This window comes from Leopardus geoffroyi, chromosome A1 (assembly GCF_018350155.1).
Source record: "Leopardus geoffroyi isolate Oge1 chromosome A1, O.geoffroyi_Oge1_pat1.0, whole genome shotgun sequence".
In the NCBI taxonomy this organism is placed as follows: domain Eukaryota; kingdom Metazoa; phylum Chordata; class Mammalia; order Carnivora; family Felidae; genus Leopardus; species Leopardus geoffroyi.
This window is the reverse complement of record NC_059326.1, coordinates 230,835,478-230,858,352: the sequence shown is the minus strand read 5'-3', so window position 1 is coordinate 230,858,352 and position 22,875 is coordinate 230,835,478. Positions and strand designations below refer to the sequence as shown.

General features: G+C 44.4%; 1 protein-coding gene across 5 annotated transcripts in view; it reads right to left on the bottom strand.

Moving 5' to 3' along the window:
- The window catches only part of CTNND2 (catenin delta 2), a 942,188-nt gene that overhangs the window by 79,039 nt on the left and 840,274 nt on the right, over positions 1 to 22,875 (bottom strand). The gene's annotated exons all lie outside the window — the stretch shown is intronic.

The window sequence follows — 22,875 nt, the reverse complement described above, 5'->3', positions numbered from 1 at the left end:
TCTTGAAGGGACCCAACAGAATGACATAAAGATTATTTTAAACTGGAGACATCTGAAATACGGTGGATATAGAAAGAAGCCTTTTCTGAGCTTCTCTTATCTGACTAAAGGCAGAGCTTTCTGAGAAGGAAGACACCATAAATCCTCTTTCTGGGAAGCTTCCAGCCACGAAGGCGCCTGACTTTTAGCACTGGGATGAGGAATTGCATAAATAAACTTTATGGAAGCCACCGTACCCTCCATTTGTGTCCCCTAGAAGTCCTGTCCTCCTCCACTCTCCCCACAAACCATAACTCCCCGCTGTTCAGTGACGTACTCAGAGTACTGAGTCTCCCACATGCGTGTGAAGAAACTTCTGTCTTTTCTCCTGTTAGCTTGTCTATTGTCAATGAACTCGCCACCACTCCTGCCTGCCCCCCGCCCCCATCACTGTAGGGGCCTTAGTTGGCTGACAAAGGTTTCCTCTTGACCCTCTGAAGCCAGAAGCTGGGCCTGCACGGCTCCAAGTAGCTGGCACTGGGTGATTGTAGAGGTAAGCCGTGCTTGGTGGTCCCACACCAAGTGGTCTTTGGCTTTAGGGAGAGAAACCACACGGAGGGAAGAGCAGAGGAGAAACTGGCCTGCCGCGGTTGGCCTCCACGTGAGCTTGTGGTGGACAGTGATGTGTGGCAGGAAGTGCACTGGGTGTGGGGGGTGGGGTGGGCCACAAGCCACGTGGCTAGACAGGCTTGCTCATGGCGGAATATCTGCGTGTGGTGCAGAAGGGGAGTCAACATGTAGCACCGCATCAGTTTGGGCAGGTTTCCTGGCTGCAGACAGAAAAGCAGGCTCTGTGGTCAGAGCCACCCAGTGGTGGTGTGGGATCTTAGATGGCCACACCCAGAAGGACCAAGTTTCATGCTGGGACCCTGGGCAATGGAGGTGAGCCATGGGGGCCTCCCGCTACGTCTGAATTCAAATGAGATGTGTGAACGATGGCTTTCATTTCTGAGAACAAGACCGTCACATCTCAATACTATTAGTGAGTCTCCTTTTGAGAATGTGAATAAACACCTGTCACAGAATCACAGCCCCTAGCCTTGAATATGGCGATCACTCGGTTAATGTTCACAGAGCGAATTAGCTTAGAGTATTGCTAAAGAAATATTGACAAATGAGATCGAATAAATACATTTAAATACATCCAGGCAGAATTTTAGTTTTACTCCTATGTTAATGTATAATGCAACCTGGTACAGTTCACCTAACCTATTTCAAAATGACATCATTTCCCCTCCAAATTGTGTGTGTATTTTATCATCGTCATCATCTTCATCATTATTGTTATTATTTAAGTTTATTTATTTATTTTGAGAGAGAGAGCATGGGGGAGGGGCAGAGAGAGGGAGACCAAGAATCCCGAGCAGGCGCCACAAATCAGCACAAAGCCCTATGCAGGGCTCAAACTCAAGAACCATGACATCACGACCTGAGCTGAGGTTAAGAGTCAGACATTTAACTGGCTGAGCCACCCAGGTGCTCCTATTATTATTGCTTTTTAATATGTATTTATTTTTGAGAGAGAGAGAGAGGGAGAGAGAGCATAAGCAGGGGAAGGGCAGAGAGAACAGGGGAGAGAAGATCCAAAGTGGGCTCCTCCCTGACAGCACAGAGCAGGATGCGGGGCTTCAACCCACAAACTGTGAGAACATGACCTCAGCTCAAGTCAGATGCTCAACTGACTGAGCCTCCGGGGCATCACATGTGTGTGTATTTTAAATTCATGGGTTCTTGGGGCGCCTGGGTGGCGCAGTCGGTTAAGCGTCTGACTTCAGCCAGGTCACGATCTCGCGGTCTGTGAGTTCGAGCCCTGCGTCGGGCTCTGGGCTGATGGCTCAGAGCCTGGAGCCTGTTTCCGATTCTGTGTCTCCCTCTCTCTCTGCCCCTCCCCCGTTCATGTTCTGTCTCTCTCTGTCCCAAAAATAAATAAACCTTGAAAAAAAAAATTAAAAAAAAATAAATTCATGGGTTCATTGCACAACCTTAATGGTACTTGACTTGAGTCTTTTTAAGGTGTTAATACTCTCTGTAAATAATAATTCAGAGCTCAGTAAGAAGTAGCCCAGTAAGAGCGAAAAGGGCTGTGCATGTTCATAAGGAGAAATGGCTGACCTAGTAAGAATTAGCACAACACAACATACACGATGGTCAACCTCGACTGGGTATCAGCACTGCCTGTGGAGCAAGGAAAACACAGAGAAAGATGTTCAGGCTCCATGCTGGAGACTCAGACCCAGGGGCTTTGAGGTCAGGTCAGGACATGTATCATTCTGAATTTTCTGAAGGTAATTTCATGCTGAGCATTTTCCACTTAATCTCTATGTGTGGAATCCCTGCCTTGTGTTATATTGCTGTGACATAGGTCTATTTATATAACAATGCCTGTCTTTTAATCTGCATTCTAAAAAATTGTGTGCCACTGCCCACCTTCTTCTTCCAGCTCATGCCTTTATGTATAGGGATAGCTGTTCCAAAGCTGACATCCTGGGCTACCAGAACCAAAAAGAGTCTTCACCAATGAAGCATCCAGAAAACTAGAGGAAGCAGGAAGCGTGCAGGGGGAATACTGACTGTTTAATGGGCTGGATTGTATGGATCATCAACACTACGAACCTGGGTCTCGGTCGTGACTGAAAAAACATGAACAGTCTGTTGGGAATATGAAGTCAGAACCACCACGATTTTCCAGTTCACATGAGTCACATACATCTCTAAAAACGTCTTGGGCCAAAAGTCACATTTGCTTGTAACAACTCTGGTCGCATACAAAGATCCAGTTACATAGGAGATTAAGAAAATCATTCACCCATAGCCAACTGAAATTCAAATACATGAAAAAAAGCATTCAAGTTATAAGAAAGAGTATCACAGAAACTGTCTGCACCCAATATCTGTATCTACACCTGTGTGTATCTTTATCCACATACAGCAATAGAAATGAAATGGTAATTTTGTGGAGGCTTACCTAAAATTGAAAAAGAAGAAGGAAGCAAACTATTTTTTCCTGCAAAATAAGGCGCGTTTGAGTACAAGGTGTCTCTAATGGTCCTCTATCAATTAGATTTGTATCTCCTGGAAACATTCGCCTCACCACAGGCTATTGTCACTTGTAAATGTTTGACAAAGTTTCCTGCCAAGACCTGCACACAGCTGAAAAATGGAAGATAAGTTGACTACCACAGCATTGTACGAGTGGTGTCAAGGGGACATAGCTACCCCTGCTGAATTTATAAACATACTAGCAGCATTTCAGTTATAATATATTCCTCAGAAAAACAGCTTACAGGCCCTCTGAAACAATTTCTGCCACAAGGAACCCCGAACAAGACAGAATGGCTGGGTATGCTGTCCTGTTCACAGGGATTCATCAGTTCCCAGAAGCACTATAACAAGGGATGACTCCACACACACACAAATTACTAGAAAGATGAAAATGTCAGTAGTAAAATATGACCATGTGGAATAATGAGCCTTAGGAAATAAAAGTAAAACAAATAATACCCAATAAGAGAGTCTAGACCAGTGGATGGAAATCCAGAGTGCCCATCAGTCAGAACTGGTTGACCCTCTCCCCACCCCCACCCCTATATCTTTCCCTGGGGTAGATTAAAAGGCATGATTGCGTCCACTGTAGTATAGGAATAAACGGCTATTCACAGTGCTTCAACAAGTAACACAAACCTAAAAGTGCTTCACAATATGATCTACAGATAATTCTAAAATCATTTGAACATATGTGGTTTTATATTTTCCAGTTGCACTCATGCAAAGAAAGAACATTATCTCTTGTCTGCTTTATTCAAAGAGAAGAAAAAAGAAGAAAATTATGTAAGAAACCTATCTTTGGTTAATGAGCCAAGAAATGCTTGTCTACCTGTGGCTAGGCATTTTATTTTAAGATGAGGCTTCCTGTAGCTGTTTCTGTATTTAGAGAATTAAAATAATTGGACCATGACTTTAAACATATTTTTTTTCACTGATGATGCAATTAATGTTACCAGTCCTGAGCTTCAAACATGTATTTCCAACTCCCTATGAGGCATCTCCCTCTCATGTCTAAGAGACATTTCAAACTTTCAGTCCAGAACCAAACTCCTAATTCTACCAGCTGATCTCTGCCCTTTTCCTATTTATTATTATTCCTATTTTGTGCTCCATCCATCAACAATTCCTACTGGCTCTGCCTTGAAAATTCTTTTCCTACCCCTCTGCTATGCTCTGGTGCAGTACAGCAGGATCTCCTTTCCAGACTAGCCAGGTCAAACCTTCACTGGCCTTCCTGAGTTCCTACAGTCTAGTCTCCAACCAGCAGCCAGAGAGGGCTTTAATGCCAATCCCACCATGTGATCCCTCGCCAAAACCTTCAGAGCCTTCATCCAGGCTTAGAGGGATTTCTCACTCACCATCCTCTCTGACCTTTCCTGTCTCATTTACCGGTTGCAACAACATTGACCTTACCATTGTTTCTACCGTATTCCAAGCTCCCCTCCTGCACCAGGCTTTTTGCTGTTGCTGGTCCTTTTGCCCAGAAAGCTCTTTCTCCAAATGGCTTAATGGCTGGCTTTTGTCCATCACGCAGGAGCAGGAGTTGCTCAGATGTGACCCCCTGGTAGGGACCATCCTGACTACCACATTCAACATTCTCCTTCTTATCTCACACTCCAATCCCTTAGACTAGTTTATTCACATTGCAGAGCAGAAAATAAATATTGTTAGCTTCTTTTTGAAACTGTTTCCACCCCTAGACCACAAGAGCCATGAAGCAGGAACTTTGATGGTCTACTGCGATTGGCACATAGTAGGCATTCAAGAAGGCATTCCTTCATTGGTCAAATGAATGAATACGGAGATAAATTAATTCTACACTTGGAAGTCAATACACAAGGAGAAAATTATGCTAACCTCTTGAAATACCCAGCTATTTCTTATTTCAATATCTTGGAAACTGTATTAAACAATCACATTAGTTTTTTATGGTATGGGAACTGAATTGTGAAGCTTCCGGTCTGAAAGCTGGACTTCTTTACATTAATTAGTCCCCAGGAAGTTTTAAATACTCTACTCATTGTCCCAATAATGATACTTTATATGTAGATAAGAAATTATGGTCTAGCATAAAATTTGTACTGTAGTCTTAATTAGCTTCAAATGCAATCCTTAAATCTTGGCTGGTGTTTCTCAGCACACAGTTGGCTGCTCTTCTCAATGTGGTAAGCTCTCTCTGGGGAACTTTGGCTCAAAACTGGCCCGTGTAGAAATGGCTTGGGGAAACACAGCTCACCCAACACAAAGCGCATCCTTCTAACATCAACCCTTGGTCATGCGAGAACAATGTGAAGGTCAGAGCTAGAGTTCCGTCAGGGGCACTGGTCTCCAAACTGGGCCCCCATGTGCCCTGTGGTTTCATGAAGAGTTTTCAAGGGGATGCATCATTTGGAGTTTTCAGGGAACTCATTTTCAGCTCCCTGGCTTCCTTATGCCCTCTTACAAAACCAATCTGCTTGAAAGCACACCCATGCACACGTTCATAGCCTCCTTTCTCTCAATGAACAAAATTAAGCCTAGTTCCTCCCTCTGCCAGAATGGCCAACATTTCCAGAGTCCAAATCAAGGGTCTCAGCAAAGTGTTAGTGTCTGAGTTGAGAAGGAAACAAGAATAATGATGGGCAGTTCATCCTTTTTCCAATTCCTTACTGTCTCCAACATTAAAGGAGAACCTAATCAAGTTGTCATTTGATAGATGATTAAAAACAGGGGCACCTGGGTACCTCAGTCAGCTAAGTGTCTGACTCTTGATTTTTGGCTCAGTCACGATCTCACAGTTTGTGAGTCAGAGCCCCACACTGGGTCCTCTGCCGTCACTGCAGAGCCTGCTTCGGATCCTGTCTTCTCTCTCTCTGCCCCTCCCCTGCTCACACATGCTCTCTCACTCAAAAATAAATAAACATTAAAAACTGATGATGGATCCCAATGAGATTTTTGAAATATATAATATCTTCTATTCCCTCTGCCTTATATATGAATGACGTTTCTCAGTATTTAAATCTATAAAGAATTGAGAAATGATTGATACTGAGCCCTGTTCATTCAAGAAATAAGTAATATTCATTTTTGATTCTATGAATTGATTGGGATAAAAGGGCTCATTCATCTAAGGAATAAATTTCCAATACAATTTTACTTGTTATAGTTAAAATTTTTAATTAAGATTTATTTGATTAATTATTTTGATCAATTGTACCCTGCTACTAACTAGAATAATAACTTAATCCATACGGCAATTTTAATTTAAAAACGAATACCATAAAAATATAAACAAAACACTTTTTAATATGTGTACGTCTTGTTTGCTGAAAGAACGATCAGTGAGACTTTTAAGCATAAAATACATCAATCAGGGTAAAATTGTTAAGGAATGTGGAATGGTCACATGTTTAAAGAGTAAAGGAATTATGTACAAGTTCTAACATTAATGAGAAACCTGTTCATATATTATTAAAAAGGATAATGCTGGACATTAAACTACTATGGTTATCAGATTTCTCAGCTTTATTTAAAACAGGGATGTGTCTTATTTCATTCTTTAAAAAAATTTTTTTAATGTTTATTCATTATTTGAGAGAGACAGAGATTCAGAACATGAGTGGGGGAGGGGAAGAGAGAGAGAGGGAGAGACAGAATCCAAAGCAGGCTTCAGGCTCTGAGCTGTCAGCACAGAGCCTGATGTGGGGCTCGAACCCATGGACCACAAAATCTTGACCCGAGCCCAAGTGAGATGCTTAACTGACTGAGCCACCCGGGTGCCCCGGATGTGTCAATTTCATTTTTTTTTTAATATCACACAGAAAGCCATATCCTTGGCCACACTTTAAATTTAAAAGTGGGAGAGGGGTAAAACAGTTGTCCAAATGCCTTCTAGAAAGTTCACAAGCAAAAATAAATTAACAGACCTCTGGCTCTTACTAATTACTAGCAATGATTCAAAGTCCTTGATTCTATCAACAAAGTGACAGAGACCCCCTCCAGGCCCTGTGTGGTCAACACTCCTGTTAAGGAGATTACCAGGAATTTGCAAATATCTTTTCCCATTCCACCAGTTGCCTTTTAGTTTTGTTGATTGTCTCCTTTGCTATGCAGAAGCTTTTTATCTTGACAAGGTCCTAATAGTTCATTTTTGCTTTTATTTGCCTTGCCTCCCCAAGACATGTCAAGTAAGAACTGGGTGCTGCTGGTCAGAGTGGCTAAAATGAACAACTCAGGAAACAACAGATGTTGGCGAGGATGTGGATCGAGCGGAACCCTATTGCAATGTTGCTGGAAATGCAAACTGGTGCAGGCCTTCTGGAAAACAGTGTAGAGGTTCCTCCAAAAATTAAAAATAGAACCACCCTATGACCCAGCAATTGCACTACTAGGTATTTATCCAAAGGATACAAAATGCTGATTTGAAGGGGCACATGCACCCCGTTGGTTACAGCAGCACTATCAACAGCCAAATTGTGGAAAGAGACCAAATGCCCATCAACTGATGAACAGATTAAGAAGATGTGATGTATGTATACATACAATGGAATACTACTCGGTGATGAACAAGAATGAAATCTTGCCATTTGCAACAACGTGGATGGAACTGGAGGGTATTATGCTAAGCAAAATTAGTCAGAGAAAGACAGACACCATATGATTTCACTCATATGTGGAATTTGAGATACTTCACAGATGAACATAGGGGAAGGGGAGGAAAAATAAGATAAAAACAGAGAGAGAGGCAAACCATAAGAGACTCTTAAGTACAGACAACAAACTGAGGGTTAATGGGGGTGGGGAACATGGGGGATGGGCACCGAGGAGGACACTTGTTGGGATGAGCACTGGGTGTTATATGTAAGTGATGAACCATGGGACTCTACTCCGGAAGCCAGACTACATTGTAGGTTAACCAGCTTGAGAATAAAAAAAAAGAGAGAGAGAGAGAGACTACAAGGCAGGGTGGGGAACAAGGTCAGTAGGAATAGGAAACAAGAAAATGACTTCAGAACTTCAGGGGCACTATAATAAGAAATACAGTCTTTTATACTTCAAGAAAATTAAATGAATAAATAAATACAAAAAGTGGACAGCTTTTGCAGAAAAAAAAAAGTCTTAAATTTTCCTTCCTCAATTCAACAACAAAAAACATGTCCTTTACTCTCCTAATGAAATCAATGACTGACAGATGTCCCCAGCAGCCTTGTAATGGTTTCCCTTGGGCCGTGATAATTAGGCTTGAGAGAATGAAGATGAATTTTTGATTTTTATAATTCTTTAAGTTTCTAACTTTAAGAGTTAAATAAAATCCCACATACTCTTTGCTAAAAAGAGAGAGAGACAGAGAAGGAGAGAATGAAAAAGAGAGAGAGGACAGAAAGGGAGACAGGGAGGGAGACAGAGAGGAAGGGAGAGAAAGAGGGCTGGGCAGAGAGACAGGGGGAGAGGGAGAGAGAGAGAACTTCAGGGAACATCAGGGAAAAGAGGAATATCAGGGAATGGAGTCCTTCCTCAGGCCTTTATTGGAAGCCTAAGAAGGGAGGTCTCCTCTCATTCCCTTTCCATCGTCCACGCAAAGATACCAACTAGCTTCAGCCCAGTGATGAGGCTAATCTTATGCGTGTATTTGGACCCTCCCCAAATAAAGAATCTGCCAGGTCTCTGAAATGAAACAAACAAACAAAAAAAAACAACTGAGCAAAGTTGTAATCTGTGAAAGGCCCTGAGCCTGGAGATTTCCAAAAAACATAGAGGCTGGCTGTCACCATCCCTGGGCAGAGGGCTACAGAAACGTGAGAAGAGACGGTGCGACAGGAAGCATGGAAGTCACTGGAAGATGCGCCTCCACGATGGGAGGTCCAGTCCACACGCCTGTCTGTCCTTCCTTCCCCACTGTCCCCCTCTCATTAGCAGGAGATTCCCGGAACGTTACTCTGCTCTCCCAGAGGATGAGAAAGACCGCACCTGACTGGATCCCCGCCCCAGGCCTGGGCCCACCTGGCTTTGTCTGTTCTGGGAGTTAAAATCCCTTACTGAAGCAACACAGAAACGCAGCATTTGTTTCAAAAAGTTCGGCAGAATATTTAGAGAAAAATAATGGATTCATCAAATTTATAGTGAAGGCTGGACGCATTTCAACCCCCTTGTTCCTTGTTAGACTAACTGATTTGTTAGTCCAGTTAGACTGACATTCAAGGGGGTTGCCTTTTGTATGTGCCCCTTCTGATTTGCCCCACGCTTTAGGGAGCAGACGGTTACAGGTTACTTGTCATCAATATTGTCTCTTGTCTGCAGTTCCTTCTGTCTCCCCGGCACTGCTCTCCAGGTACGGCTCCCATTCCACACCCCCCCAAACCTCTACTCCATCCCCGCCTATAGCTCAGCAGGCTCGCCTGGGGTTGCCTTTGGAGTCAGTGGGAAACGGAACAAGGCAGGATTGCTGAGACGCTGCCTTAAGCCAACGTGGGAAGATGGCAAAGCCTGAGTCAGCCAGCCTGTCCCTTCCCAAGTGCGCCTAGTTACTGCCGACGCAGTCGCGTTTCTACATATGAGCTCCCTCACCCATTTAAGATGGATTTTGTTGCAGACTGTACTTAGTTACTGAATGCCTGGAATTCCTCGTCTGTTGCTCATAGATCGTCAATGTCCAACTGGCTCGTACGGTCACATGCTTAGCATTTAAAACGTTGATCCAGGGGAGGCCCCCCTACTTTGTAATTCAACTGTTTTCAGCTAGTTCTAGCCCTTTGCCTAATGGAAACTAGGAAAGTGGAAATTCTTCATTTTCCCCTATAATGACACTTTAGAAACAACGCCCTTTTTCCTCATCAACAAATATCCTTGCCAGTTTCATTGTCTACCCTACCTCTTCTCTCCCAGCCTGGACCAACAGCGAGAGTTGGTGACAATGGAATATGATTCCAATGTTGCTCCTTTGGGTAAGTGAGGTGTCACAGAAGGGGGTGAGGCACACACTATGATGTTGGGTACCAGGTCCATTGAGGAATGTCCAGTGAGGTCTATGGAATTGCTCCTTGGGTCTCGCCATTGCCCGCCATTCCTCAGTTTGGTACATCAGCAGCCCGCCAAAAAAGCAAGGTCAAAAGTCTGATCCTCAGAGGAACCCATAACTTCTCCCTGTAGCTGATGCAGCCTCCATACCCAACCGCAGAGAGCCCCGCGAGCAACATACACTGCTCGTCACGGGTGGGGGAGGGGACCAGATGGAGGGGCATCTGAGGAATCCTGTCACAACAGATTCAAAAGCAACTTGAAGCACACACTGCCTGGCATCGCCTCTGCATATCAAGGAGAACACATTTTAAAAATCATTCAGGCATAAGGCATAAGGTGGCAGCCAAGAAGAGTATGTTTGGGAAGAAGTAAGTAGCTTTAGTTCAAGAAAAATGGTTCTCCAAAAGGTTAAGATTAACACTCCAGCATTTTTTAGTGTTTATTTATTTTGAGAGAGAGCTTGTGAGCCAGGGGAGGGGTAGAGAGAGAAGGAGAGAGAGAACCTCTGTTGTCAGCACAGAGCCCGACACGGGGCTGGAACCCACAAACCATGAGATCATGACATGAGCCGAAACCAAGAATTGGATGCTTAACTGACTGAGCCGCCCATGTGCCCCCTCACTCTAGCATTTTTGAAGGATGGTTTTGAGGCAGGATTACATCTCAAAGTATTAATTTGGAAATTTTCTATTTAGTTTTCTTTTCCTTTGCTTGCTAACAGATACCCTGAGGGCCTTTCTTCACCCCCACACCTAGGCAGACACAATCTCGAAGAAGCTATGGGCCTAGGCAGGGAAGATTTGGACGCTGCTTGAAGGATCAGGATTTTGGGTTCCAAACATTAGCTAAGACTGGGGCTGCGGGTGGGTGGTGCTGGGGAGAACAGTACTTTCAAATCTCCCAGCGAACCACGCTGGACACATGCAGGCTTCCTGGGTGGTGGGGGAGCTCAGACACCCTGAGTGAGCAAGGGTGATGTCAACGGCCAAACCCGGCCCCCGTCAGAAGATGTGAGACATTCCCTGTGGTCTTCTAAGTACTGACCTCCATAGTCAGTGTTACACTTGTGTGTGATATTTTCAACAAGCTCCTTACACTCGTCCTCTTGATTAAATTTGTCTTTCAGCATACACAGCTTTATTAAGCGGAAAGGTAAAGTGAGAATGTGCCTTGCCACGCCAAAGAAGCTCATGACATGTTCATCTGTGTTCTGAAAAACTGTACTAACACAAGGGAGTAATAATACCCACATGACGTTCCTATGCTTCTGGTCTAGATATCAATATCATGAGTGGTGATATGACCTGAAATGAGCTATTTCAAAGTCATTATTCATTACATACAATACCGTAAGGGAAGTTTGGAACGGAAAAATTTCTGGAGGAAAAATCTTGTGTTCCAATCAAAGAAATGGAATGGTCTTACCAAAAAACACTTAGGGTTAGACTTGTCATTATGAATTATTTCAAAATTGAAAGAAGACAGCTTTGGAGGAGATCAGCAGGCTGGTTTTATTTACGACGGGTCTTCGAGAACGTTCTCGGCCTTGGCCGTATATTACAATCCCCCGGGGAGCCTCAAAATAAGTGCTAATACCTGAGCATCTCTTGGGGGTGGGTTCAGGCGATTCCAATGTACAACTGAGATTATGAATCGTGTCCTGACAAAGTGCTTCTCGTCTGCTTTGGTTTGCATAATAAAAATAAGGCATGGAGTTCTATTTTGGGGGACGTAGGGGCGGTGGTATGCTCAGGGTGAGGAAGGAGGGTGAGGGCAGGCAGGTCTCCATTGTCAAAGATGCTGTGGTGTAGGTTAAAACTCCAAACCAATTTTGAATAATTAGGAAAATCTACACAGGGCAATGGGAATTGGGTTTATGAAAGCACAATGTATGACTTCAACCTGTTACTCAAATACCACGTGCCAACACGGCCCGTTTGGCAGGTGCCAGCAGGTCGTTCATATCGTGGAGGCTACGAGGAGCCCTTAGCCGGAGTACAGGGCGAAGAGTGAGGTGGGGGTGCATCACAGGAAGGTGGAGGGGGCGAAGTGCCCCAGGCAGGGAGCTCCGTGTACAGTGGACCCGCCATGCCACACGTGAGACACAACAGCGAAGGACACAGGAATGACACACAGAATTCAAGAAATTCCCTGAAGTACAAGGAAAGCATCGTGATGCATCTGCAGGGATAAAGAAAAGGAAGAAAAAGACCCCTAGTTTCTATCCATTTCTATCACTGGAAACAGGAAGGCAAGTAAAAGACCAGGGTTTGGGTTAGTATTTGAGGACGAAAGAGATGAGGATTTGAATGCCCAACCTTTTGGGCGCCAGGGAGAGTGACACGGTGACGATGTCTCGTACAGGGTGTGAAGGTGGGAGGTCCGTCTTGGGCAGAACTTCCATATTGCTACCTCAGCATGGCACACACAGAAACCAGAACACCTGCAATGTGTCGGGGTAAGAGCTCCGTGGGACGACAGCTATACCCCGTCGGAGGTCACGGATCCGGGTGGGTGGGCAGACTCAGGTGCTACCCGGACCGTGATGCGGAGGGCATCACAACCCCAGCACACTTGTCACCCATCCATGGTGCACCCTAGTGGGAACGCTGGTCCAGAGGAGCAAGTTGAAGCCTTGCTCACTACAGTATTCCCTGTGGTCCCAGCACAGCGGCCCCTCCATGACCATCTGCTGGTGAGAGAAGCCTGTGGGTTGTCTCTCACATACCCGCTGTATTCTGACCTTGTAAGAAAAACAAGACCACTCCTAAAATGGACCAGACTCTCACGCAGAGGCTAGGTATCAGTTTCTGGAGCTAATTAATATTCAGTTAAAACCTTTAACCCCACCACTGTCCATTTCATGGCTACAATTTTCCTTTCGGATGAGGAAATGAAACTGTTCAAGTCTCAAAGTGAGGACCATGGGATTTTTTAAAAAATCTTTCGATCTATCTTGCACATTGAATGCCACCTCATGTTGGTGTCGGAATACTCGTGACTCCTAATTAAAAGCAACACGTTGCACATTACTATATGCCTGCACCAGCCTGGCTGGTACCGTGTCAAGTTCAGCTGCCTATATTCACTAATAAGGATGATAAAATTTGGCTCAAAGGATATTATGTGCTTTAGGAAACAAGTCACTTGTCCTTTATCGTTCCTCTCCAAAGCCGTTTATTTTACCCGACATTGTTCAAAGACACTATAAGGCACAAAACTGAATAGGGAAATTTCATTTGAAATTTGAAAAAAAAAAAAACCTTGATTTCTTTTTCTGCTGCTTCATTATTGGGCTAAATGGATGATGGGCATTAAACGGGGCACTTGTTGGGAGGAGCACTGGATGCTACATGTAAGCGATAAATCACCAAATTCTACTCCTGAAACCAATACTACACCATATGTTAACTAACTTGAATTTAAATTAAAAAAAAAAAAAAAAGAAAGGAAAAAAATCTGGACCAAAAGAAAAAAAAAAAGTACCTCGCCTTTTAAAAAAGAAATACATTTGGGGGAAAAGGCTAGGCTTTTTTGCTAGACAGTAAATGAACTTTCATGAACTTTCTTAGTTAGAAGAGAAGAAATCTCTGAATTTCACCTAAGTTTCTTGAAACAACTCAGAATATTTTAGTGAATCACGGCTGGGAATGATTCTTTGCTTCCTCTCTCCTCGGAAGCAAGTATCTCTTTGATTCTAGTCTGATAGGCTGAATGGATGAACTCTGTATTCTCAAGCTTGCTTCTTCTCAAGGAGCAAACTCTGCTCTTTCTGCTTACGCTATTTCACACACCAGCATCGCAGCTCCTGGCCGCAGGCTGCACCTCCATCGGCCATCTGCCTCCTGGGTCCCCAGCCTCTCTTGCCTGAGGCTTCCTGTGTCCTTCTTCCTGGGATGGCTGCCCCATCTCTACACCGTCTGCCTTCTCCTCTTGTATTGCCTCAGATGTCCTCCAGGGCAGAACCACTGACTGGTACACTCAAGTATGGTACCAGCCTACACACTGTGTTTTTTTTTTTTTTTTCAACGTTTATTTATTTTTGGGACAGAGAGAGACAGAGCATGAACGGGGGAGGGGCAGAGAGAGAGGGAGACACAGAATCGGAAACAGGCTCCAGGCTCCGAGCCATCAGCCCAGAGCCCGACGCGGGGCTCGAACTCCCGGACCGCGAGATCGTGACCTGGCTGAAGTCGGACGCTTAACCGACTGCGCCACCCAGGCGCCCCTACACACTGTGTTTTAAAACCAGAACCCCCAAGTAATGGCTGTCCTTGCCTGCTCTATAATTCCTCAAATCCAGCACGATAAATACAATGAAACATAAGCCTGGATGCTAAAACGATATTCGTCTTTAAACTCTTCAGCTATTTTCTAATCCCCTATTTTTAGTATCAGAGAGTAAAAATATCAATTCTTTCCATAGGATCAAAAAAAATCTTTTTTGAAGCAGGCAAGGGGGAAAGATGGTAGTCTACGTGTACAAGGAATACAACTTAAAAACACGACTCTGCTAAAACCTTCTTTTCTATTTTTAGATTCTCAAGATTCGGGGTTGTCAAGAGATCTGTTTCATTTCTCATATATTCTCTTCTTAAAATCATTTTCTACTGAAACTGTTTGGCTAGGCATAACACGAATATCTAACTAGTCAGAGTAAAGTTAGGTGGGGTTTTTTCCTCTTTTCTTCGAGGTCTTTAAGTAGAGGTTCTGAAATTTGGAGCAACCACAAATTTCAGTCAGTTTTGCCTTTTCCCCACATGGAGTATTTCCAAGGGGTGAATCATTAAGTCTTGTTTAATAAAATAATTATTGGCTCTTCGATTTATTTACAACTCCCCTTCTAAGCAATTCTTATCTGCCAGGCGCAGACACCAAAATTCCCCAACAGGTGTCCAAAGTTAATTAACGAAGATTTCTATGGCTCCACTGGAAAGGAGGGCAGCATTCACGAGATTAGGCTCTTGGGTTTAGGGGCTCTAACACAGGCACCTAATCTGAAGATACCAAGTTTTGGCCAAAGCACACAGCTTTCCTGCTGCCTAGAATTTGCTTTGTGAAATCAAGTTATTAAAGAGCCGGCAAAGAGTGCTCCAATAAATCACCTTGTCTGGGAAACCAGGCTTCCTTTTAAAATACTAATTGAAATTGCATGTGTTTTAATTAAAACAACATCTGCCAGGGTCTGAAGAAACATGTTTGAAAAGCAGAGAAGGTAGGTCTCTAAAACGTCCTCAGACCTACTCAACAAAGTGAAGCGCACACATTTCCAGGGATGAAAATAACGCACAGCCTTCCGGTTGCATGGCGGTCTCTAGAGCTTCTTGGTCTTTTCCTAGGCACAGGTGGGATCACCCAGGGTCAAGAACACGGGTAAAGAAGGCGCCCTCGGTGCTGTGCAATGACTGACCTGTGAGAGCGCTGCCCTCTGCAATGGGATGCCCATATCCCAGAACGTTCTGCCATATGCAAGCCATGTACATGAGATGAGAAAATAAAACACACACAGGCACACGCACACACGCATACACACACACACACACAAACTGACCCTACAGTTTTAGAGTTCTCTGTTCTCTAGTTTTGTCCTGTGGGTACCAAGTGATATTCTCAGTAACACAGGATGATGACCAAGATGTGTTTCAATCCTGAGCCAAAGAATTTCGATAAACTTTGAGTAATGACCTCCTGAGGAATATGTGGAATGCTTCTTGGAGATGGAGACCCTGATTCAGGTGTCTCTTTATTCCCCTGAGCATGTGCTCATGATTCGAGAATTGAATAAAAATGCATCCCGAAGTTTGGATGAAGATTGGTACTGCCAGCCCTGTAATTCCACGGATGCACATCTCAAAAAATTCAGCTGTGAGATCACTAAATGAAAGGAAATGTTCACAAAGCTATGCAGCATTCAGGGCAGTATAGACACAACCAAGACTCCCACCCCCACCCCCCACCCCCAGTTTTCCAAAAGAAAATACACTTCTCCCTAGGTAAAAATGTGGCATGTGAGAGGTCATTCTATTGACAGAATTCACTAACTTTTCTTTCATTCAGTCTCTATTTCCACTTAAATGAAACTTTTTATGTTGTCCTTTAAATATGACCAGCAACCGTTGTCTATAAACAGCCTACGGTGGTCACATAAAATCTTTCACCTGAATATTTCAACATTGTGGCAAGAAAGAAAAAAGATAGGAAGGGAATGCCTCCAGGCCCTTGACCCCCGCTTCCTGCAATGAATGAAAAGGATAATCTGAAAACCCCCAAAAGGGAAGAGAAACAACAATGGATTTACTGCTTAAAGAATAATTAACCCCTAGGCAAGAAATCAGCCTTATTTTGTTCATGATTTCACTAGTGTTAGAAAGCACGTGATGTCCACCACTAGGTACATCTGGAGATTTGGGGCTCCCTTCTCATCCATCTCTCCTGGGGGTTACCTGTGTTTGGAGCCAGCAGACTCCTTTGAGAAATGGTCCCTTCCCGACCCCAGAGAGAATCAAATTTTGTCTGTGCTCCTTGGAGCTTGGAACCGATCGAGAACGTATTGCTTAGACAGAGGCTCAGCTAGCTGGTGAAGTGAGTAGAAGGTTAGTTGAATCAGAAGAATGGATCTTGTAATATGAATGTGCAGGGCCACCAGTCAAAGGAACAGTCTTAGAGATCATTCCAGATGTGGTGCCCCAACCATCCAAATGATAATAGAGGGAAACAGCTGTGCAAACCAGAGAGGATGAGGTGAAGGGCCGAGGCAAACTAGGGAAGAGCCAGGTTCATGAGGCAGTGGAAGGAGGGATGAAGAGGACCGGGAGGATGCTTCCGGATCCCAGCCCCGGCTCGCCTGCCGGAAAGTGTGACAAGAAGCCACTGCCTAGGAAGCCAAGGGAGGGTGCTCTGCCAGCTTTGCCAATACCACCCGCAGGGGTGGAGACAGTCTGCCAACACGATCTTCTGGCAGTGATCAAGGCACACAAGGAAGACGTTACTATTTCCCACCCAATCATAAGCCTCTTCCAAGGAGGCAGCAGGATGAGTCTGAGTTTGACAAGAGTGCTGGATTTCAGGGAGCAGCTAAGCTGTCTCTCTTCCTATTCCCGAAAGCTGTGGGAAGAAGCCGAAACAGACATTTCCCCCACCCCTTCCTCTCTCTCTTTGGGATTCCCCAAACATTCTCCAGATCATTCTTCAGAATAAATACCAGTGTGTTTCACCCCTCAGTGCCTTATTTCAGCACATATGTACTGAGTGCCTGTTATGGGCAGAGCAAAGTGCTGGGCACTGTAGGACATAAAAATAAACATGGTACCCGATCCCTGCTTATCATCTCACTGGGGGATGATGCATGGCATATACACACAAAAGCCTACCGGATACTGCGAACGTAAAACTGCACGATGGAAATCTAAGAAATCAGGTAGGTACTGCCCCCCTGTGCTCTGAATTCAAAGAGTGGCCTTCACTGGGAAGGTCACCCCGAGCTGAGCTTTGAATGGTGAGCGGGAAGTCTGTAGGTGCGTAAGCGGGAATAATGGTACACAAACTGGTATGGCTGAAGAGTTCGTGAAAAAGCCATTAGAAATAAGAGGCAGTGGGGCGCCTGGGTGGCTCAGTCGGTTAAGCGTCCGACTTCGGCTCAGGTCATGATCTCACGGCTCGTGAGTTCGAGCCCCGCGTCGGGCTCTGTGCTGACAGCTCAGAGCCTGGAGCCTGTTTCAGATTCTGTGTCTCCCTCTCTCTCTCTGACCCTTCCCCGTTCATCCTCTGTCTCTCTCTGTCTCAAAAGTAAATAAACATTAAAAAAAAAATTAAAAAAAAAAGAAATAAGAGGCAGTTTGCATGGGCGTGGCCTTGTATGGGACACCAAGACATTCACAGACGAGATAATCTTGCCTGTTGGAAAACTTACTTGCAGTGTCCATGTTATACTAAGTAATGGTTTTGATGCAGTCTTGATTTTCTGTGCTGTCTGCAAATGTAGCAAAACAGAACAGCACATAGGATGAAATTACTCTCTTTGGGATTATTTTCCATGGATGGATAGCAGTGGCTTAATGACCAATGTTTGCCAGGTGACAGATAGCTCTCTTGTCTAGTGTTTATGTATGCTTAAAATTTTTTTTATTTTTTAAATTTTTTTGAGTTTCGTTTGTTTGTTGGCAGAGAAGGTAGGGATTTGGCTAAAATAAATATCGGCCATCTTTATCAGGACCTGACAATGTGCTGAAATGGATGGCATTTTGTTATATTTGTTAAAGGGACACAATATTGTTTGCTCTTTTCACTGAATGTAACTATTACCATTCTTTAAAAAAAAAAAAACAAAACCTTTCTGAATGATGAAATAACACTTCACTCAGAAGGATAATTACCATTTTTGGAAGGCGGCCAAGAAATGTACGCGTGTCGACTAATTTGGACTACTGCCCCATCACATCATTCAGAAGGACACGAAGGTCTATCTATAGACAGAGAGAGCTAAGTAGATATACCTAATGCCCAGTGTCAGAGACAGACTCAGAATCACAAAAACCCAAAAACGGGAAGAGGCCATTCCTTTTAGATGATCCTTATTAGAGCTGAGGGGGTAGGAAGACCATCGTCCAATAGTTTGTTGGGTGTTTTCCCAGAAATGGGAGTCCCTGAAGGCGAAGCATTCCTCAGCCGAAGTGTGGTAGCAGCTCCTCCCCCCACTCTAACTAAAAGAACCATCTACAAAGAGCTAAACTGAAACCCCAGAACCAGCGATGGGAAAAACAGTGTTTCCTCGGGAATTCTGAACATCTTCATACATCTAGTAAGTTTTAGGAGGAAAATGAACTAGATTCTTAAAATGATTTTCTTTATTAATATAAAATGTTTTTCTTTAAAGTTTAATTTGCGTACTTAAGGTTTTGTTGATTTGGGGTTCATTTTAAGACGATGGCCAGACACGGGTGCCTGGGTGGCTTAATCTTGGTTGAGCGTCCGACTCTTGATTTCAGCTCAGGTCATGATCCCGGGATCGTGGGATCAAGCTCTGTATCGGGTTCCACGCTTAGTGTGAAGGCTGCTTAAGATTCTCTCTCTTTCTCCCTCTGCCCCTCTCCCCCACTCATGTGCTCTCTCTCTCTCTCTCCTAAAGAATAAAAATTTTAAAGAAGCTAAAAAAAAAGATGGTGGCCAGGCAGGAAAAATTTTACTTTTGCCATTTATTTAGCAAAATTTTATCAAGTCCTACAATGGATCCAGGTCCCCTCTAGGCTCACGGGCCACCCCAGGGAACCAATAAGACAGGGCTTCTTGCCCTTAGTGGGCAAATGTTCCGGTGGCAGGGAGATGGACGAAAAACAAGATGAAGAAGTGGTATGCTATATATTAGAAGGTGACCCGTGCTGTGGAGAGAAGCAAAGTGGCGAAGGGGGTGAGATTTGAGAATAGTGGCCAGAAAAGGTTCTGCTAGAAAGGAATGCCTGGTTGGGATGAGGGAAGAAGCACTTGGGCGCTTGGAGAAAGAGGACTGCAGGCAGAGGGAGCAGCATGTTCAAAGGTCCTAAGGCAGGATCATGGCTCATGTGAACCACATGTGAACCAGTGACCACAGCATGTTAGTCACAGCGAGAGGGGAAAAGGTGAGTGTGGAGGGGAACCAGAGAGCTGGATTGTGTACAGCTATATGTGCCTGATGAAGATTTCAGTTCCACTGAGGAGGACAGGACAGGTGACAAGCTCTGGTTAAGGTTTTAACAGGGCCACTTTGGCTGCTGTGTTGAGAGTGGATGGTAGGGGGCGACGGCAGAGGCAGGTGCCATGGTAATAACCAGGTAGGTGACCTATGATGGGAGTTTGGGGAAAAGAGCAATGAGGGTGAGAGGTGTCAGGTCCTGGAAGAATGCAGAAGAATGATCAGATTTGCTGATGGACCAGGCATAGGGACTGAAGAGTCAAAGGGCACCGCCGGGTGCCTCTCCTGGACCTCGGCAAGGACAAACTGACGTTTGCTGTTGGGAATGACTGAGGAGGGACCGTGGTTAGGGGGAAAGGCAAGGAACTCAGGTCTGGAGATGTATCTGGGATGCCTGTTGGACAGCCAATGGAGATGGGGGACAGACAGCTAGACCCAGAGATGTGGGACTCGCACCAGAGATACCCATCTGAGCGTCATCGGAATATAGATCTTTGACACCATGAAACCACAGAACCACCAAAGCGTTGACTGAGAAGTGACAGAAAAGAGAAGTCCAAGTTCAACTCTTGCCCTTTGTTGCTGTTCTTTGTTCAAAGTCACTGCAACTTTCTTTTCAATGCACAAAATTCTGTATAGCGTTTCCTATAAAAATCACTACTGTGATACAGTATTTGAAGTCAAAGAGCTGGCAGAAGTCACATTTCCTTTCTTCTAGATGGAATAGACAGGTGTGTTGGTGTTGTTTGTTTCTTTTCTTTTTGTTGTTGTTGTTGTTGTTAAATTCTACTTTTCTCATTCGAGAAAAAAAGTTATTGATTCCATAAAGCCAGTGACTTGGATATTTTCACTTCTATTTTTAAGTGACTGGCTCCCTTTCCTGGCTCGTGACATTTGATAGTAGAGGCTTAATTTAACATGGGCAATATGGAGCTCCAAATGTTCCTGCCTCAGAGAGAGTCCCGAATAACGGGCTTCTGAGAAAGAAGAGGTGTCTGGAAGCTAGAAAACCAATCAATAGTTCCCTATTTTGTTATATTTTAATCCAGCAAAAGGAATAAAACACGCAGACATACAATACCTAGTAGTTAGTATCCAGGCAGCGGACTGATTAGCTATTGATTTTTCCTCCATTTTACACAGGAGCGACAAGATCTTATCAGAAGCCCCAGCTCTGTCCCGTCTGAAACAACTCCATAAGGACAGGAAGAGCAGATATGCAGCGGGTAACCTTCTGAGTTAATGGCCTAATTTAAATATACAAAATGCACAGCGACACTTAAATTCTTTTCAAACTAACTATAAATATCAAATTGTAAGTCTAATTTTCATGATTTATAACATAGTGCGAGCTTAAAAAGATACTTGCATTTATTAGGCAAAGATTTGAAGTCTTTTTTCCCTGTAAATAAATAATGGACAAAGGTCCACAAATACTTTTGATTTTATTGGAGGATATGATGGGTATTACGAAACGGCAGGAAAAAAGTATCTGGTTTCCCGATCACAAAGGGCTTGGAACGCCATGCTCAGGAATGAGGACAGCACAAATAGACCCATGTCTCTATGTGAAATTTGTGTATGACATTTAGACCCACGCCTGGGACCCCAACTGTCCCAGGAATGGAAACTCGACCCTCTGCCCACGCTCACTCACTTTCTCCCTTTCCCCCAGCCCAGAGTTGGTACCATGTGAATCTTTGGCATGGTGGCTGGTCCAGCTCCCTGCTACCCAAACTCCAGTGACACCTGTTACCTGCACGGAGGCTTGCCAGGCTTCATGAGGCATTGACCAAAGACCCTACTAGAATCCCTTCTTTAATCTCAGAGGCTCTAGCAGGAATACATTGTCTGTGCGAAGGCTTGCGTCTCTTCTGGGGGAGGGAGGTCTCCTGGTTCACCACTCCTCCAGGCATCCATCGGCCTTGGCCTGGGATCTTCCTACCTGCAGAGGGGAGGAACCAGGAGGCCTCTCCCACTTGGGCTCCTACCACACTCTGCCCCAGACACAAGCGGCCCCTTGAAGACCCTGAACTCACCACCCAGCTCCCAGCTCCCCCACCGTTTGCCCTTCCCCCTAAATGTCCACAAGACCTACTCTCACCTCCTTCAAGTTTTTGCTCAGATGTAACCTTCCCACGACTACCTTGACTTTGACCTTCCACTTAAAATCACAACCCCTTATGCTGAGTGGAAGAAGCCAGACGCAAAAGCTCACATACGATATGACTCCATTTACATGAAATATGCAGAACTGGGACGTCTGCAGAGACAGAAAGGAGACTGTGGCTGCCAGGGTCTTGGAGGACGGAAAACGCCGGTGCCTACTTAACGGCTACAGGGTTTTCTTTAGGGTGGTGAAAAGGCTTTGGAATTTGACAGATATGGTAGTTGTATGACATTATGAAAATACTAAGTGCCACGGTAATGGTGAACTCTGAAAGGGTTAATACAATGTTATGTGAATCTCACCTCGATGAAAAAAACCGCCACCTCACAATGATGGTTTCCTTTACCCCATGTAAGGTTTCTAACATACCGTCAAGTTCCTGCGAATGTATATTTTATTCGATGCGTCTCTCCCTTCTCCCAAATATAAACCCCACAAGGGCGAGCCTTCCTGTCGTGCTCACTGATAAAATCTCCGAGCCTAGAACAGGCCTGGAACAAAGCAGGTCAGGGATAAACATCTGTCGAATAAATACATGAATATACGATCTCCTTAATGCTTTGTTAATAAAAGATCTCCCCTATTTCTTGAGTACCGAATTAGAGGAAGAGGAGTCTTTTACAAATAGGATTAAAGGGCCAGTATGCTCTAATCCAAAATAGATCTTCAAACAGATAGGGGGAGAGATGTGGCGTGCAGCCATTAGAATCCCAGGTCACCACGTGGAAAGCAAACAAACAACCAGACAGAGACGTAGAGGCTCAGGGCAGTGGTATCCAGTGCTGAGCACCGTGGTCGTTTTTAAGTTGCAAGGATTAGGATGTCAACACACATTGCATTCTCCTGTAAATTCTAAAAGAGAAATCAGCACACTGCATTTAAAGAAGGCGGCCAGCTGACAAAACGTGACCTCTAACAAATGCACTGTGTTTTGCACGTGCGGTTGTCTTGCCTATGGATT